Source organism: Cervus elaphus, chromosome 31, assembly GCF_910594005.1.
Source record: "Cervus elaphus chromosome 31, mCerEla1.1, whole genome shotgun sequence".
In the NCBI taxonomy this organism is placed as follows: Eukaryota; Metazoa; Chordata; class Mammalia; order Artiodactyla; family Cervidae; genus Cervus; species Cervus elaphus.
The window spans coordinates 21,232,964-21,251,749 of record NC_057845.1 but is presented as its reverse complement, the minus strand read 5'-3'; the positions used below and the strand labels follow the sequence as shown (position 1 = coordinate 21,251,749).

General features: G+C 38.3%; 1 protein-coding gene across 7 annotated transcripts in view; it reads left to right on the top strand.

The window, feature by feature from the left end:
• The window catches only part of LOC122687327, a 716,827-nt gene that overhangs the window by 664,146 nt on the left and 33,895 nt on the right, over positions 1-18,786 (top strand). For 5 of the 7 annotated variants that reach the window (XR_006339104.1, XR_006339103.1, XR_006339108.1 and 2 more), the window contains one exon: positions 12,052-14,063. The exons of 1 other annotated variant lie outside the window; for it this stretch is intronic. The gene's annotated coding sequence lies outside the window, so the exon portion shown is untranslated. Of the gene's footprint in view, positions 1-2,521; positions 5,088-12,051; positions 14,064-18,786 lie in introns of those variants that run through there. One more of the 7 variants, XR_006339110.1, reaches the window with a different exon arrangement.

Sequence of the window (18,786 nt, the reverse complement as noted above, 5' to 3'; positions counted from 1 at the left end):
CCATGTAAGCAAAGATATATTTTTTTCCAGTAGTCATGTATGGATGAGAGGCTTGGACCGTAAAGAAGGCTGAGGCTAAAGAATTAATGCTTTCAAATTTTGGTGTTGGAGAAGACACTTGAGTCCCTTGGACAGCAAGGAGATCAAACCAGTCAATCCTAAAGGAAATCAACCCTGAATATGCGTTGGAAAGATGATGCTGAAGCTGAAGTTCCAATACTTTGGCCACCTGATGCAAAGAACTGAATCATTGAGAAAAAATCCTGATGCTGGGAAAGATTGAGGACAGGAGAAGAAGGGGTGACAGAGAAGGAGATAGTTGGATACAATCACTGACTCAGTGGACATAAATCTGAGCAAACTCCAGGAGACAGTGAAGGACAGGGAAGCCTGGCATGCTGCAGTTCATGGGGTTGCAAAGAGTCAGACACAACTTAGCTACTGAACAACAACACAGGCAAGTAGCTTATTTACAAAATATATTAAACTTTTCCTGCGTAATAAAAATGGTTCATTTCATAAAATTAGAAATTCCAGACAGAAAATCAAATATATATGTATGCATATATGTATACATATATGTGTGTGTCTGTATATATATGTATATGTATAATCGCTCAGAAAATAATCCCAGTTGTCATATGGTATAAATCATACATCTCTCCTTCTTTGTCTTTCTCATTCACGCACACACTGAATATCTTCATAAATATTTGCAACTTGCTGTTTAATTGTTAATACCAAAGGAACATTTCCCACATATCATTTTAGCATATGCTCGTTATGTTATTGTTTGAGTATATTAAAATTAATTTACCTACTGCATTCGTAGGTGTAAGCTGAGTTTTTTCCATTCTTTTTTTCCTAATTATAAATAGTATTCTGATGATAAATACACATTTATATAATTATATATAAGTATTCCATTGATATATTAATTTGGACAGATGACAACGGCCTGAATGAAGGCGGTGTCAGTGGAAGTGGAGAGAGAATGAGGGAGCAGAGTTTAGAAGAGCCAAGTGATTAACTGCATGTAGAATGATATCTGAAAATTTTTAACCAAGGTTATCATTTCCCCAATTTATGCTCATTGCTTTTATTTTTCTCTACCCATTTGATCAATGCCTTTTATTCCTTTAGTGGAAAGACACACTGTTCTGATCTGGAAGAGCTGGACTCTTGAGAGGGAAATGGTTTTCTTTTTCATTCTTAAAGGGCTTGGTTAGCAGTAGTAACCTAGATGCTAGAGATTTGGATCATAGGATTTGTAAAAGTTAACCCTAAACTAGAGAAGAGTTTAGGATATGAGCTGGAAGTAGTTGCTCATCTCTCAGGACAGCATGAAACTTTCCAGACTGGGGTCATGAAGAGCCTAGAGAAAGGGGGGGGGGGGGGAGTTGGATGTAGATAAGGAACATCGCATAGTCTCTTCTGACTGCTGTAACTTCTAGAGGAGGGAAATGGGTAACAGACTCCTGTTGGATGAGTATAAAGATATAAGAGCCAGAGGGATTATGAGCCCTGCCCCCTGGAACCCTCCTGGGTGGGCTAGGTGGGACAACTTTGTAGACGCTTACAGAAGTTGCAGCAGGGGACAGCTAGAGGGAGTCTGAACTAGCACCCTGGCCTCTCACCCTCAACCCATCACCTTCTTCCAAGAAAGCCCTTCAGCAGGGCACAGGAGAGATCTGGAAAAATGTCCTTGCCTTCAAGAGGCATCAAGGAGATAGCTGGAAAATAGATGGAGGATACTATAGAGTTTCAAAAGATCCACAACAATAGCTAGAACCAAGGAAAGAGAGCTAGTCAGCAAACTGGGCTTGTTGAAAGCAGCATTTTAGATAGTTTCACTGCTGAGGGAAGAATTTCCAAAGGCAAAAGACCAACACACCAAAAGACACATTAGCAGAGATTAATGAGGACCAGAAAAGAGTGGGTAGCCATAGTGGGGAGAAAGGAGAAATCAGAGATAGGAAATGCCACCTTTATTATATACTAAATTCTCATATATTCTAGAATATTCTAGGAAGTAGTAAGTAGAAAGTGAAAGTTGCTCAGCAGTGTATGACTGTTTGCAACCCCAGGAATTCTCCAGGCCAAAATACTGGAGTGGGTAGCCTTTCCCTTTTCCAGGGAATCTTCCCAACCCAGAGATTGAAATCAGCTCTCCTTCATTGCAGGCAGATTCTTTACCATCTGAGTCACAAGGGAAGCCCAAGAATACTGGAGTGGGTAGCCTATCCCTTCTGCAGAGGATCTTTCCGACCCAGGAATAGAATCGGGGTCTCCTGCATTGCAGGCAGATTCTTTACCGGCTGAGCTATCAGGGAAGCCCCAGTCCATTTAAAAATAGTATATTCAAGCATGTTAAATCACTTCAGTCATGTCCAACTCTTTGCACCTCTAGACCGTAGCCCACCAGGCTCCTCTATCCATCTGATTCTCCAGGCAAGAATACTGGAGTAACTTGCCATGCCCTCCTCCAGGGGATCTTTCCAACCCAGGGATTGAACTCCCATCTCTTAAGTCTCCTGCATTGGCAGGTGGGTTCTTTATCACTAGCACCACCTGGGAAGCTCAAATTCGACGGTGATAACTATATTTCTAAATTTTTCATTTACTTTGCCTTTCTAGCGAGTGAATTAAGAACCTTTGGAAGTTGTAATCTTTTTCATGTAGTTCATCCAAGATTTAGCATAATGTAGTATTTTTTCAAGTTTCCTTCAAGACTTTGCTTTTTTCTTATTTTGTTTTGGACCTTGTCAGGTCCATTTATTTATTCAGTCAATCAAAGAAAAATACATTGAGTACCTTCCATATGGCAAGCAGGTTATGCTAATCTGTAAGCTTAGCTTTAAAGTGTGAACTTAGTTTCAGTTACAGTTTATTTTATTGTATTTGTTTAATGTTAATTGAACATACCCATGTCTTTGTACCAAATGGAGCATGTTCTTCACAAAATTTTTGTTTATGGGTGGACATTAGGATTACAATTAGAAAAAAAGTACACACAAGCACACCTACTCACTAAAATATAGGAAATATTGATGATCTTAAAGAAAATACACAATGAAACAGTTGAGAATGTAGTCGCTCAGTCATGTCCGACTCTTTGTGACCCCATGGACTGTAGCCTGCTAGGCTCCTCTGTCAGTGGAATTCTCCAGGGGAGAATACTGGAGTGGGTTGCCATTCCCATCTCCAGGAGATCTTCCCAACCCAAGGATTGAGCCCTGGTCTGCTTTTTTGCAGGCAGATTCTTTACTATCTGAGCCACCAAGGAAGCCTCCAAATCACGGCACATATCTTCAAAGTCATTGACTAAAAGAACATCATGAGAAAAACAGTATTGTTTCTTTTTAGTGCTTCTGATATCTTTCCTGGGAATTCAGGTGGAACAGAGAATCCAGTGAAATCTGGTGCTTTGCATCATTATTAAGCTCATATCTGCAAGCTAATCTTCTGTGATAAGATTAAAATATAAAAGCATTTGAATCAATAGCTCTTTCAGATGCTGCTTTGATAAAATTGCTTCATTTTCTTTTCCAACTAATTAATTCATGTAAGTAGAAAGATTAGGAGAAAAACTTACTCATATTATCAGTAACAGGATCCAAACAGTTTATTGAACTGTATTGTTGGCATCTTTGCAACCAATAAAACTCTTTAATAATCAGGTCTCAGAAACATCTGTCTTAGAAAGGGTTATACACTCTGGCTTCTATTTACTTGAAAAGGAATTAACCTAGGGTCAGGGGCAGAGGTGAGGTTACTTCTACCTGGAAATTAATCATAAAATTCATTCTACCCTTTGATGTCTGTGAACATACACCTCACCCCCACCTCCATCTTTTATCTTCTTAAAACCCTCAAGCTCCCTTTCATGTGTTGTGGCAATTTAAAGGAAGCTAAAGTTGTGAGTTTGTTTATTTACTGAATTAAATACTGAAAATGTAATACGGTAGGGTAAAATGTTTCTAAAAGATGTGAAACCTTAAAAAGAAATTCACAGACATCATAAGTGACTAATATATTGGCGAGTTTCAGGCTATGTTCTTAGTCATATTTCTACTAGAAGAAACCTATGTTCCATTTTGTGTTTTCTCATTTGCATTACTGAAAAGTTATTCATGCATATGAAAAGGATAATGTTCATCTCCATATCCCTTCCTCTCCATATTACAAACCCAGTGTGTTTATGAGTTATACATAAACACTGCTGTATCTGTATATTTATGCATACATATCTATGTGATTCAAATTTGGTAACACAACTGGATAGCAAGCCCAGGTGATAATATTATGTACAAGATGTGTCTTATTACATCATTAATGGAATATCAAAATTGTCAAATATGTTGAAATCCAATAATTGTAACTGACAAGCTCTAGCATGATTTGTCTCCATTGGGAAGGATTGAAAAAGAGAGAGAGAAAGGAATGTACTTCTGAATTCCCCCTCTAAGTGCATGTGACTGCATGGCATGCTCTTATTACTTCTGTAAATATTTTTCATGAGATGCTGTTTTCACAGCATTCTAAGTAACTGGCTAGTGAAGTTTTTATGTGTGCATAAGCCTTATCATCTCCTAAATTCAGAAATTCAGTGCTGTTCCAGAAAGAACGACAAAGTTGAACTGGCAAGAAGAAAAATGACCAACCTGGCTGGACTGTCTCCCTCTAATATATGATTTGCCTTACTCAATATTCCAGGAAATTATTTACCTGAAAGTTTAGATAGAGCCCACAGAGGAAAACTATTTCTCTTCAGCTCTCCGGTTCTGTTCCTATCCCTTAGAAAAGTAAATATTATTGCTTGATTCCAAAAAGTTTTCTCTCAAAAATATCATGGCGTGTGGCAATATGAGGAAAAGAGGCTGACAATGAATTTCATGGACACAGAATTCATTCATTACAATGATGAGTTATTCAAGAATCCTCACCCTTTGTGTTCTGCTTTATCTTTTTCTAGGGATGGCATGAAGGAGGAGAAAAAGGAAGCTTATGTTTGTTTGTTTGTTTTCTTTAAGATTAATTCCCAGTTAACCATTTACTAGTGGATTATTTTAAGCCCAGAGGACCTGGTAATTGCATGTTTCTTTTCAGTAATTATGGCAGATATTCAAATGAATAGACAGTGGTAGGCATGTATAGAAGAACCTGGCTTTCTAGACAGACCCACATGTCCGAGATCAAACGGCTACAGCACATTTAGGGTTACAGTCTCCTTCCCTTCCTCCTCATTCTCAACCACAGTGGAGCTTTTTCCAGCGTTGCCATGGTAACACTATATCTGGCTGCTAGCTCTGTCGTAAGTTATTGAACTGAGACTGGCTTTTGGTTTAACAGATAATTAGGTTCTGTCTCACAGGTTCATTTTCCTGTGACTGGGACGTGAATATGACCTACAGCTGGCCTCAATTTCAGTGTCACAGACAAAACTTTAACCCTTCCCAAGCTCCCAAGGCACTCTCCTAACTAAGCCTTGCTTGTGAAGTGGAGGAAGTCCACTGCAGCCCACCTATACCTCCTCTGAGAGCAGCCCGCATTTTATTTATTTTTTTATCGTTATCATAACACTAAGGAAAAGAACTAGATTGTACACATAAAGCATTTTCAAAAATAAAAAAATATCAACAATATGGCACATGTACTATGTCTTTTCCATGTAACATAATACATAGTGTATGTGTACATATAAAATATATGAAACTGTCTCTTCATTATCATTCCGCTGTTCTTTAATAATTTTTAAAATCATGTCAAATTGCAATTTGGATTCCACAGTACACAGATTTCAAAAGCACCATTTTCAGGAATATTAGCTGGGTATACTTATTCTCAGCTTTCAGAACTGTCTGCCAGTTGATTCATGCCCCTCCCTCTCCTTTTTTATAAACCCTAGATTTTTGCTGACATTGAAAGGTTCCTTTGGAGTCACAGGCAGGTCCCTGCTACAGGGAACCATGCCATCTCTGCTGAAATGCCCAAATGTTCACTCAGGGCTTGAATCTTGCTGGGCTGAAAAATCAGCAAAGATCTGCCCTTTGTTTAGGACAAAGAAGCAAGCATAACTTTTAGAACAAATACTGAATTTACAATACCCACAGCAACAGAGACCTGTATGGTTAATATGAGAGAGTGTGCCTTTCTATGTCAAGCAATAAGAAAGGCTCTCAAGGAAATCTATTTGAAAAAATTACTGTATTTCACCTAAAACCTTTCTGTGAAAAAGAAAGAAACAAGGGAGAGTTGAGACCACAGTGATTAAAACACAAATTAAAGAAATTTTATAGCTTAACTGGCTGAAAATTTGCATAACTGTGTCAACAAAGATAGGAAAAACTTCAGTTCAGTTCAGTCACTCAGTCGTGTCCAACTCTTCGTGATCCCGTGGACTGCAGCACGCCAGGCCTCTCTGTTCACTGCCAACTCCCGGGGCTTACTCAAACTCATATCTATTGAGTCAGTGATTCTATCTAACCATCTCATCCTCTGTCGTCCCCTTCTCCTCCACCTTCAATCTTTCCCAGCATCAGGGTCTTTTCAAATGAGTCAGCCCTTCGCATGAGGTGGCCAAAGTATTGGAGTTTCAGCTTCAACATCAGTCCTTCCAATGAACACCCAGGACTGATCTCCTTCAGGATGGACTGGTTGGATCTCCTTGCAGTAAGGGACTCTTAAGAGTCTTCTCCAACACCACAGTTCAAAAACATCAATTCTTTGGCACTCAGCCTTCTTTATAGTCCAACTCTCACATCCATACATGACCACTGGAGAAACCATAGCCTTGACTAGATGGACCTCTGTTGGCAAAGTAACATCTCTGCTTTTTAATATGCTGTCTAGGTTGGACTTGGGATACTCAAAAGTTGGATGTTGAAACTAGGATGTGTCTGTGTTCCTGTGAATGTATATGTATGTGTGTGAGCACGTGCAAGTGTACCACATAGGCTATGTCATTTAATCCATTCCTTCCATTCTCAAACTCCGGATGAAAAGAACATCTTGAATGGCAGCTGCCTCAGGTGTCCTGAGTTAGAGCAGCCATGGGTCAGGCCAGGTGCTACGAATGCAGAGAACTTAGTGGAGGGGGTTGTGGTTGGGAAGGAGAGGGGAGGGAAGCTAGAGAGTTGTATGTGACAAATTCAGCTGTTGGCAGTTATTTTCCACTGATCTGAGCTTCTTTTAACTTTTAAGCTCAAGTAGCCCTTGTTTTCTTACTAATGACCAATAAGTATTGAATGAATGTATGAATTCTTCACTCCATATTCTATGTAGTAATAATTATTATTTGTTGTTGTTGTTTAGTCTCTAGGTCCTGTCTGACTCTTTGTTACCCTGTGGACTGAAGCACACCAGTCTCTTCTGTCCTTCACCGTCTCCTGAAGTTTGCTAAAACTCATGTTCACTGAGTCAGTCATGCCATCCAGCCATCTCATCTTCTGTTGCCCACTTCTCCTACTGCCTTCTGTCTTTCTCAACATCAGGGTCTTTTCCAATGAATCGGCTCATCACATCATGTGGCCAAATTTTTGGAGCTTCAGCTTCAGCATCAGTCCTTCCAATGAACATTCGAGGTTGATTTCCCTCATGATTGACTTATTTGATCTCTTTGCTGTCCAAGAGACTTTCAAGAGTCTTCTCCAACACCACAGTTACAGCATCAATTCTTCAGCACTCAGCCTTCTTTATGATCTAACTCTCACATCTGTACATGACTACTGGAAAAACCATAGCTTTGACTCTAGTTTATTATTAGGTTGGCTAGAAAGTTCATTCCAGTTTTCCATAAGATGCTATGGAATATCCCAAACTAACTTTTTGGCCAATCCAATGAATTAGCACTCATTTGTAAAGAGCACTTGGGAATTCTACAAGCATTTTCCATCCAGAGTCCTTCTAACCATCTTCTCATGGTTTGCAGTAACACTTAAATCCTATACATACATGTCATCTCTTAGCCTGCATGGTTGCAATAGCCTTATAACTGACCTTTTCCCCTCTTATTCCCTACTGTAGTCTCTACTATGCCTGTATGATAGAGCATGCGTTTAAAATGCACATCAACTGAAGTCATCCACCTCCTCACAACTTCCCAGTGATTTTCCATATAATCAGAACAGCATACACAGCCCTTCCTGTCCTTACTATTCTCTGTATGACCTTTCCCTTACCTACCTTGCTGATGCCATCATCCTCTTTTCACTCTCCACCTTGCCTTTCCTCAGCCCATTGAGCATACACACACTGGGGAGCCCTCAATGAGAGCACTTGACTCATTCCTTTACTTTATTCTGGTCTCTCTGCAAAAATGTCACCTCTTTAAAGGTGCTTTTCCTAAACATCCTAAAAAACACCTCCTGTATTTTCCGTTACTTCTTCTGCTTCAAGGTATCTTCATAGTGTTTGTTACTTCTTGATAGAATCTTAGACAACAAGCAAACAAGCATATGCCTTTCCCACTAAAATATAAACTCCTTATGGGCAGGGACTTTGATTATTCATGAGTATACCTCTAATGTCTTGAACCCATCAGGCTGGACCCTGCATGCTTGTATGCTCAGTCGCTTCAATCATGTCTGACTCTTTGCAACCCTATGAACTGTAGCCCACAAAGCTTCTTTGTCCATGAGATTCTCCAGGCAAGAATACTGGAGTGGGTTGCCATGCTCTCCTCCAGGGGATCTTCCCAACCCAGGGATTGAACCTGTGTCTCCTATATCTCCTGTATCACAGGTAGATTGTTTACTCACTTGAGCCACCCAGGAAGCCGAGGACCTAATATTTGTTGATTGAATAAGTGGATAAATGATTGAATAAAGAAATCCATGTAGAGTGTCTGGGTATCCCAACCTATATAAGACCAATTAACAAGTGTTCCCAAAACAATGAATGAAACCTCATCCTACGTGATGAAATTGCATTAGTAGATATAACATTTAGGGACATAGTTTATATTTCTACAATTCCCTTCTTTAGACTGAGGTAAAAGAAGGACAGGAAATTGATTTCTAACTCATCCTTGCATGCATTAAACTCAGAGCATCATTCATGTACCAAACCCATTTCAACTCTAGTTATATTTAAAAGCTGCACTCACTTTGCTCACTGCCAGTACATCTGTAGGTCAGTGTTGGACTTGAGAGCAACTGGCCAGATGATCTCCTGGAATGCCAATAAATAATGAAAAAAATATGTAAATCTAATGCTGTAGGTAAAGATCTTAGATTGGTGTTTGGTTAAAATGCCCACTCAGTCAATGGTAGCTGTTATCCTCTTAGTTTAAGTTATTATACACATTAAAATTAAATGTTTAGCCACATACTCAATCCAACTTTAATGCCTTTGTGTTAATAAGGCCTCTTAACATGGAAGTAACAAAGATAAAGGAACTTTATGTAGCTATTCATGATTCTGCCCAGCTCAAGGTTAAGATAGCAGCAATATACTCCAACCAGAATAAAAGACGTCTCCACTTGACTGCAGCTCTTCATAACACTTCACAGGGGTCAAGCTGTGTTATTTTCCTTCCGTGTTAAACAGAAAGCATCTTAGAAGCATAGTTCAATTATTGATTGAATAGTGGGTTCAATCTGACTGTGATTCTAACAAATACACTCCAATGAGTTCAAGACCAGGGACGGGCCAACAAAAGGTGAAGGTTTCATTCAAGCTTCAGTGCAAATGCTCAGACTGAATTAGTAACATAGATGCCTTATACTGTTTGGCTACTAAAAACACTGCTCAGTACCAGTTGGGCAATGCTAGTAGAATAGCAGGCAAAATGTTGACGGTGGTTTTAATGACCAGATACTAAAATGGACATCAATATAAAATAAATTGGTGAAAAATGTAAACCCTGGAAGAGATTAATACACAGCTTAGGTTTAATCACTAAGTATTTAGGAGAAAAGGCTAATATATACTGTTTTAAATAGCATAAAAGTTCTTTTTGTCAATTATTTATCCTCCAGTATCCTTTCTCGGGCTTCCCCGGTAACTCAAACAGTAAAGAATCTGCCTGCAATGCAGGAGACTCTGGTTCAATCCCTTTGTCAGGAAGATCCCCTGGAGAAGGAAATGGCTACTCACTACAGTATTCTTACCTGGAGAATTCCACAGACAGACCCTGGTGGGCTATAGTCTGTGGCGTCACAAAGAGTTTGACACAGCTAAGCGACTAATATTGGAGAAGGAAATGGCAACCCACTCCAGTATTCTTGCCTGGAGAATCCCATGGACAGAGGAGCCTGGCAGGCTACAGTCCATGGGGTCGCAAAGAGTTGGATACGACTGAGTGACTTCACTTCACTTCACTTCAGGAGACTAACACACATACACACACACATCCCTTTCTCTTTCTTTTCAATCTATAAAGTTGTCTGTACTAGTGTAAAAGATATGACTTAATGTTTGGTCTGTGAAATAAAGTAAGAAGGAGAGTATTACATTTAACCTTCTAGAGAATCTTAATCTTTTTCTCTATGCTTCTATTAGCACATAATTCAAATATATTGGCTATCCTCCTCTTCTTCTTGACAATCCTTTGTTCTAGAGGACTCATTTTAACAATGGAATATCACAAACCAAACTCTGGTCAGAATCTGCCTCAATCCCCAAATATTACTGAATGAGTTATATTTTCTGTTTCCATAAACTCTTCCTTATGCATTTTTTGGCTACATTTTATTTTGGTTTTCTGCTCATTCCAATATTATTGAAAAATATTTTAGGTAATCAACTTAAAAGAAACTCTATTGTGGAAAATCCTGAAGATACACAAATTAGAGAGACTAGCTTAATGAACCTCTAAATGCTCATTACCCATAGAGGGTCAGCTATTCAGTGATTTATTAGAGGGGAGAGGGAAAATTGACATCTTATTTTTCCAAGTCACACTGAGATATATGTAACATTGTGTATTATATTGTGAAAAGATTACTACAATAAGGATAGGTAATACATCTGTCATCTCACATAGTTACATAGTTATTTTATTTTTTTGTATGGCGAGAACACTTAAGATCTACTCTCAGCAAATTGCAGGGGTTTGATATAGTATTATCAACTATAGTCATCAGGCTGTATGTTAGATCTCCAGAACTTATTCATCTTATAACTGACAACTTGTACCCTTTGCTCATCATCATTCATTTCCCCTACTCCTCAGCTCCTGGCAGTCACCAACCTACAAATTGTTTCTTTCAGTACATTTTTTTTGAAAATTTAGATTCTACATATAAGTGAGATCATGTAGCATTTGTCTTTCTCTATCTGACTTATTTCACTTGGCATAATGCCCTCAAGTTTCACCTATGTTATCATAAATGACAGGATTTCCTTATTTTTATGACTGAATAATATTCCACCATATTATGCATACTTTTATTATGTATATACACACATGCATATACATGCACACCATTCTCCTTTATCCATTCATTCATCCATCAATGGTTACTTAGGTTGTTTCATGCCTTGGCTATTTGTAAATAATGCTGCCATGAGCATGGGGCTGCAGATATCTCTTTGAAACAATGATTTCATTATCTTTGGATATATACCTAGCTATTCAACTTTCATCAATGTGTGACCAATCTGGTTTCATCTGTACCCACTGTTCACTCATTTCTAACTTGCTGGATTATTTTTAAACAAGCTCATGCATCATATATTATGCATGCATCTATAAATATGTCAGTATGTGTCTCTAAAAGTAGTGCACTGTTTTTTAAAACACAATATCACTGTTACCCTACAAATATTTACAGTAGTTCCCTAATATCATCAAATATCCCATAAGTGTACAAATTTTCCTGATTGCCTCTTTATTTTTTAAATGTCAATTTTTTTGAATGAGGTTGCAAATTCGGGCCGCACATAGCATTTGGTGGACATATGTCCACAGTCCATTCAGTACATAGTTTCCTCTCCATGTAGTTCTTTGCAACTTGATGATGAAACAGTTACCCTTTAGTGTCTTTCTTATTCTAGATTTTGCTGATTTCATCCTCGCAGTGTCATCAGTTATTGTTTTCTCTACAGGTGTTTCCTGTAAACTGGGTGCTTCACTGAAATACCACATTCAGATCCTTTTCCTTTTTTGGTTTCAGCAAGATTCATACAAGGTATTGTATATATCCCACCAGGAAGCACATAAACAGCCTGTCTTTACTGTGACTAAATGGGAGGAGGTTTGTGATTTTATAAGTACTTAATTATGATTGTATCATCCAGGAGTTAAATATTTCAAATTCATATGTTGTATTTAATATATCATTCTTTCATGATATTTCAAAAAGATCACCTTGATCTCCAAAGATTCCATCAACTGAGCAAGTTTGAGCACCATCACCATAGTGGCTCAGACATAAAGAATTTGCCTCCAGTGTAGGAGACCTGGGTTTGATCCCTCCGTTGGAAAGATCCCTTGGAGACATGAAAGGCTACCCACTCCAGTATTCTTGCCTGGAAAACCCTATGGACAGAGGAGCCTGGCAAACTACAGTCCATGGGGTCCAACGAGTTAGACACAGCTGAGTGACTAACACTCCCACTTTCACTCTAGTGAATATCAAACTATGGATTATTCCACTTGTATGTCTAAAATTGGATTAAGTTATTAAGAAATTCCAAGTGAAGTAGCCTTGAACAAACGCAGGGTACATATGTTGGCATCCGATCTAAAACAATCTAGAACATTCTGAGAAAAGAATGAGGAATAGTGAATTAGAATTAGACTTTTGTGATAACCTTTAACTTTATAAGAACTTCAGAGAAGACCATTATGGACTAAATTATGGGGACAGTTCAAAGCATCAGAATAGTCTTGGTGGCGCATGTGAACCATTCCAACCTGCTCCCAGTAAGATGGTACAACTCTGTCACTATCCTGGAATGCAGGGGGTGAGATAAAAATGTGAAGACTTTATATGAAATATCAGTTGGCATTTAAAAACGGAAGTATGTGTATATTCTTGAGAAGAGAAACAAAAAGCAGGTGATTGTTTATGGACTTTCAGAAGTGTATGACTTTTTAAATAGCCTCCTCTATGGTCATCTTTTTAATTCCTTTTACAAAAGTAACCGTAAAATTAGAGGGAATTAATTTATATTTAGTTCATTATTGGCAATACCTTAATGTAATATCCCTTGCCAGATATGAAGAGGATATATCTTTCCTTTATATATTTATTAGGAATAAATATATTATAGCTAGTTTTCCATTTTTATGGATGCTTTGAGTTCAAAGCTATGGTATCATATATAAAATATTACAATTATTCAATAAACCATCACTAAAATTATACCCATATTCTATTTTGAAACTGAGATAAAATCTTAGACTCTGTGAACTGTATTACTTTAATGAACTTTCTTCAAGGTCCAAGGATCCCTGAATCTGTTTTAATTCATATCAATAACTGGAGAGGTTTTTCGAAGAAGTTACATAAATCTACAAAATGAAGTGTTGGATCTGTGACCTACTGCTTAAATGCCCATTCCTCCTATTGCTTTTTACTGCTAAAGTAAGAGACATATTGCTTTGTTATATCATTATTACCAATTTTAAAAATAATTTTCTGTTCTAATTAAGATAATTAATCTAATATGTACTTTTAAAATTATTTTTGATCTTGTATCTTACTTGTCACAGTTAGGAACCTAGAGTAGGTTGAGCATTTTGAGCTAAATGATGATGTTACTGTGAAGACTATCAAGGATACCCTAGGCAACCACAAACTTATAGTGTCTACAGAGCAACAGCAATAAGTCTGTGCAATGTTAGGCCAGGGATTAATACCCTTTTATATGTAGGATTCTTATTATTTTTATTTCGTATTTCATAACATTATCAGGTCCATGAAATTTACTCCCTTAAGTGAAGTGCTTTTGTGTTGCTTGTTTTGACACTGCGTTTTGCTGATTAGAATACTAACAAAATGTGTGAAATGTAATATTCCTTACGCCAAGGAACAGGTTAGTTTCTCTAAATATGTGTTCAATAAAACCCATAGTCAGAATTTTACTCAAGAACCTAAAATTCATTTGAGTATAAAGAATTCATTTGAACTAGTCCTAATGAGATGGATGAAACTGGAGCCCCTTATACAGAGTGAAGTAAGCCAGAAAGATAAAGAACATTACAGCATACTAACACATATATATGGAATTTAGAAAGATGGTAACGATAACCCTATATGCAAAACAGAAAAAGAGACACAGAAATACAGAACAGACTTTTGAACTCTGTGGGAGAAGGTGAGGGTGGGATGTTTCAAAAGAACAGCATGTATACTATCTATGGTGAAACAGATCACCAGCCCAGGTGGGATGCATGAGACAAGTGCTCGGGCCTGGTACACTGGGAAGACCCAGAGGAATCGGGTGGAGAGGGAGGTGGGAGGGGGGATCGGGATGGGGAATACGTGTAAATCTATGGCTGATTCATATCAATGTATGACAAAACCCACTGAAATGTTGTGAAATAATTAGCCTCCAACTAATAAAAAAATTAAAAAAAAAAAAAAAGAAAAAAGAAACGGCAGTTACTCAGGAAGCCTCAGAAGGTATTTTTCATGAGCTATTGATGTGACATTTATTGTTGTATCATAATGTGAAAAAAAGTTTCACGAAATGCAAGTAAATAAATTTGCATTAAGTTAAATTGTTGTTTAGTGTGTAGTTTATGTTCTTGTGTGATAATTTTACATTTTGCTTATATCCACTTATGATTCACTTGAAAAATCTGTTCTGGAGTTTGACTGATTTATAATGAAATATCAATTCTTATGATACATCATTAAAATTCTGTATTTGTTATAGAAAAGTTTTTCAGAGTAGAGATACTTTCCATTAACATTTAAAAGTAACCATCTCTTACTTTATCCTGATAATGACAAAACCTTATATGGGAAGACTGAGCCATTATAAATTTAAATGTTCTCTCCTTGAGAGTTCATTTTTTTTTCCTGGTATTTTTTATTGGAATATAATTCATGTTCAATGCTGGGTCAGTTTCCACTGCACAACAATGCAAATCAGTCACCTTTACACACATCCCCACCCCCACTCCATCCCACCTCTCTAGGTCATCACAGAGCACCGCGCTTCCTGGTCTATGCAGCTTCCCACTCGCTATCTGGTTAACACAGGGCAGTCTGTGTACGTCCGTACCGCTCTCTCAGCTCGTCACACCCTCTCCTTCACCTGCGCCCATCTCCACAAGTCCATCCTCTAATCTGTGTCTCTATTTCTGCCTTGCAAATAGGTTCATCTGTACCATTTTTCTAGATTCCATATATATGCATTAATATATGATATTTTTTCTTTCGGACTTACTTCACTCTGTTTGATAGTCTCTAGGTTCTGGTATTTTTAAGCAAAACCAAACTGACAGATTTTTTTAAGAGCCACATTGAAAAACTTGTCCTGTTGAATATGTAATTTTGGTTCTATTAGTTACTATTTTGAAGAAATATAGACCATAAAGTAGCAGAATCTTAGAGTTTTAAGATATCTTAAAAAATTACCTTGTTCTCCTCTAAGGCCAGAATCCCTAATAACCCAAGGGACTCATAGCACTCTCCACTAGGAGTTTACATATTCAAAGGTAGAGGGTTTACTGCTTTCATAGGTAGTAAATGATATCTCTTCCTGTTGTTCAGTCACTTAGTCATGTCTGACTCTTTGTCATCTCATGGACTGCAGCACGCCAGGCTTCCTTGTCCTTCAATGTCTCCTGGGATTTGTTCAAACTCATGTCCATTGAGTCAGTGTTCTCATCCAACCATCTCGTCCTCTGTCGCCCCCTTCTCCTCATGACTTTAATCTTGCCCAGCATCAGTCTTTTCCAATGAGTTGGCTCTTCACATCGGGTGAAGAGTATCGGAGCTTCAGCTGTGTAGCTCTAATTTTTAGGAACTTCTTTTCTACACTGAGCTCAATATTTTTCTCTCTAACAATATCAAATATGTCTACATGATAATACTTTGAATATATAAAGTCATTTTTCATGCCCCTCCTCTTCATAAATCTTTAATATACTGTAATACATTTTCAAAGGTATCTAAATTTATTGTTTATTATTATACATCTATGGGCTTCCCAGGTGGTCAATAGGTAAAGAATCCACTTGCAATGCAGGAGATGTAGGTTCTATCCCTAGGTTGGTAAGATCCACTGAAGGAAGGCTTGGCAACCCACTCTAGTACTCTTCCCTGGAGAATCTCATGGACAGAGAAGCCTAGCAGGCTACAGTCCATGGGTTTGCAAAGAGTCAGACATGATTGAGTCAGCTTAGCATGCACATACACGTCTACACAGAGTTAAATGTGTAGTCTTCTCGACCATCAAGCCTACCCAAGATTTTATGGCTTAACTACAAGGAGTTAGGGACAAACTGCAAAGATGAAAGGAAGAATCTACACAAGACCACCCTTACTCTGAAAATTCAAGGTTTCTCAAATCTACCTTCAGGTTTGATAATTCACTGGAGAGGCTCACAGAGCTAACTGAAGCCTATTATACTGTTATATTTAACAGTTTCAGTTACTGCAGGGACATGGTACCAAAAATCAGCCAGAAGAAGAGACACATGCTGTTTGGGAGGGCTCCAGATAGAAACTTCCTCAGAATGAGTTCCTCTTCTAAGTGTTGATGTGTGACAATGCGTTGTATTTTGCTAACAAGGGAAATTCATGTGACCTTCATCATATAGGGTTTTTATTGGAGTTTTATTACATAGGTATGCTTGATTGATTGACTTCCTAGGATTCTCAAAAGGTCCACCACCAGTAATAGGCACTCCCTTCACTTGGGGAATTCCAAGGTTTCAGTGGGACCAGCACAAAGGCTGGACCTCCCTTTAGCTAAGGCCAAATCCATACCATGTAGTACCAACTTACTATTTTCTTAGAGAAAAGACTTGAATTGCTTAATCTTATATAACATATAATTTTAGGAGTACAACATATTTGGTTACAGGTCTATGTGCTCAGTTGTGTCTGACTCTTAGTACCCCATAGACTATAGCCCACAGGGCTCCTCTGTTAATGGAATTTTCTAGTCAAGAATGCTAGAGTGAGTTGCCATTTCCTAAACTAGGGAATCTTCCCAACTCAGGGATCAACCTGTGGCTCTTGCATTGAGGGGCACTTTACGACTGTGCCACCTGGGGACCCCTCAAAGATAGAGTGCTTCTCATACTACCCCAGGTAGGACTTGAACCCTGGCTTAGGAGGCCAGTGCCTGATCTACTAGGCTCCTGGGGAAAATATTTTTAGGTGCTTTCCTGGTGATCTAGTGGTTAAGTGCCAATGCAGGGGACATGGGTTCAATACCTGGTTGGGGAGAATTCCACATGCCACGGACCAAATATGCCTATGCATCACAAATACTTGGTTGTATTTCTCTAGAAAATCCCTAATTTATTAATGTCTTCTTTGGGGCTCCATAAACTTTGGGTAGCTTTGGTAATAAAATATCTAACTCATATCACTTGTCTCCAAAAATCATCTCTATGTTGAAGTATTTAATCCCAACTATAAAGTGTGAAATAATACTTTGAACTTGGGGATTGGTTAGACAAGGAGAATTCTGACATTTAACAGACACTAGACCCTGCTGGCTCAGAGGATAAAGTGTCTGCCTGCAATGCGGGAGACCTGGGTTCGACCCCTGGGACGGGAAGATCCCCTGGAGAAGGAAATGGCAACCCACTCCAGTACACTTGCCTGGAGAATCCCATGGACAGAGAAGCCTGGTAGGCTACAGTCCATGGGGTCCCAAAGAGTCAGACACGACTGAGCAACTTCACGTTCACTTTCAGACCTTGTAGGACTTTCCAGGTGGCGCTAGTGGTAAAGAACCCACTTGCCAATGCAGGAGACATAAGAGACACAGGTTTGATCCCTGGGTTGGGACGATCCACTGGAGCTGGCAACCCACTCCAGTGTTCTTCCCTGGAGAATCCCTTGAACAGAGGAGTCCGGAGAGCTACAGTCCGTAGGGTCACAAAGAGTCAGACATGACAGAAGCAACTTAGCACACATGTACTCACAGACCTTGTAAAAGTTACATATTCTTTCTGAGCTCCCATTTCCTCATAGGTACAGAATTAATAGTAATGGTCCACATATAATAGGGACTAAATAAGATCAAATGTAAAACGTTTAGTGTGTCGCAGGAACTTAACAACTATTTGTTCTTTCTGGAAAAGCAAAACACTGTGTAGTGTGAATTTTTGTTTGAGAGGTATCTTATACAGTGTTTTCATACCAAATATTCTTCACTAGATGTATGCGTACATTATTGAAACAAAACAGAATTCATTCAATTCATCAAATATTTATCTAAGTCCAACTGAGAAGTGTAAAGCTTTATTCTAGTAACAGAGAGAAGCAAAGATAATTCCTGCCTTCCTGGAGAGAGAACATTTTCATAAATATCTTTGATATAAGTAGACTAGAATAGGTGTGGAATTAAGGTACATATCTCATGCAATAATGGAAGAGCAAGAGAGAAAGAAATTCTGATTGAAGTTATTGGCAAATGTGTTGTCTAGGAAGGTCATGTGTCATGGAAGGCTCAGAGCCTTAGATGGACTTTGACAGCAGTTTCAGGAGTAATTATTGTCATTTTCGGAATTTGTGAATGAATTTACTTGGTAGAAAAGTGAATTTTGTGCTCACTTCAGCATCACATACACAGGAAAAAAGTGAATATTGAAGCAAGATGTAAATAAATTTTCCCTGAATAAAGGAACAAAATACAAATAAA